Source organism: Psammomys obesus, unplaced genomic scaffold (assembly GCF_907164565.1).
Source record: "Psammomys obesus unplaced genomic scaffold, mPsaObe1.curated_primary_1811, whole genome shotgun sequence".
Taxonomy (NCBI): domain Eukaryota; kingdom Metazoa; phylum Chordata; class Mammalia; order Rodentia; family Muridae; genus Psammomys; species Psammomys obesus.
Window position 1 is genome coordinate 3,295,632 of NW_026585504.1, and position 1,688 is coordinate 3,297,319.

Sequence of the window (1,688 nt, forward strand, 5' to 3'; positions counted from 1 at the left end):
TATGTATATGTATATGTATATGTATATGTATATGTATATGTATATGTATATAAACAAAAACAAAAACCCTGTGTATATACTACAGGTCTCTGTGTAGCCTTGGCTGTCCTGGGCTCACTTTGTAAATCAGGCTGGCCTCAAATTCACAGAGATCCTCCTCCTGCCTTTGCTTCCCCGAGTGCTGGGATTATAGGCCTGTGCCATCTCACCAGCTATATATTGGTTTTTAAATTCAAGACTTCCAGTACAATCTTAATTTACAATCTATCTCAGATTAATATTAATTCTTATGAAATGCAGGCACTTATTCTAATATAGTCCAATTGTTTCTTCTTTTTAACTCTCATTTTTGTATGTATTAAGTTTCTATATATGATAAGAACCCTCATGGGCTGTTATATATGTGCTGGTCAGATTCACACTGCTGTGATAAATATATAAGAAGACAGTTCAAAATGAGGACAGATTTTTATTGGCTCATGGTCTCAGAAGCTTCAGTCTATGGTTTGCTGGGTCCATTGCCATGGGCCTGAGGTAAGACAAAACAGCCAGAGGGATAGCAGCAGCATGTGAGTGAGGAGGCTGTTGACTCATTTTTACCAGGAAGCAGAGAGAGGCCAGGGAAGAGTCAGGAACAAAGTACAGCCTTCTCATTGTGGTGGAACTATGTGATGTCCCCCACACGCTTGTGATTTGAGTATTTGGCCCACAGCTGGTGGAAGACAGGCCCTTGGGGTGTATGATCTCTGGTGCTGCCTATCCAATGGTCTGCTCAGCATCTAAGTGAAGAGTTCCCCTCCACCACTTATGCAGCACATCATAGTGTTCCTTCTAAGCATGCGTTCAAGTGATTATTTAAAATAAATCTTGTGCCCTTAAGTTGCTCCTGCCATGTACTTTGTGACAGTGATGAGAAAAGATACTGAGCACTTCAAGGACATAGGCCCAATAGCCTGGGTCAGTAGGAATTCAATGCATTAGATCATAGAGGAAAGTAGCACCTTCATGATACAATCACATCCTTGGAGCATCAGCAGTGGATACAACAAATCAGAGTTGGGATCATTTTCTATCAAAGCCACATCATTAGTTATAAATCTAAGCAAACATATGCTTTAAAGAAAAGGAAAAACATTCACTCAGTTTTAACTCTTTTTATATTGATCTAGACTGACCTTTGTTTCTTTCTGCAACTTCTTGTCACTATTTTGTACAATTACTCTTCATCCAGAGGATTTCCTTTAGTATTTGTTGTAAGGCAGGTTGGCTCGCAACAAATGCTCCCAATCTTTGGTTATTTGGGAATGTCTTTCATTCACCTTCAGTTTTAAAGGACGGTTGTAATAGATTTCACATTCCTGGTGCAGTTGTTTGGTCAGAGTGTGGCGTGCCATCCCAGTGTCTTCTGCTACCCTTTGTTTTCAATGAGTAGTCAGCTGTTGATCATGATCTTGTTGCCTTGAGTCACTTTTTGTTGTTCTTTTCATGATCTTCTTTGTTTGGGGTTTTGGCAATAAGACAGTAGCATGGTTAGGTATTGAGAGACCAAAAGATTAAAAAATCAGTGGCTATTATTTTAACGTTTAAAGCCTGAATGAAGGCTAGCTAGGTGGAGACATGTCCAGTAATGCCCTGCATTTTTTTCCTGCCCACTAGAGATAAAGTTGCTAGGAAACTGGCTCATCCTT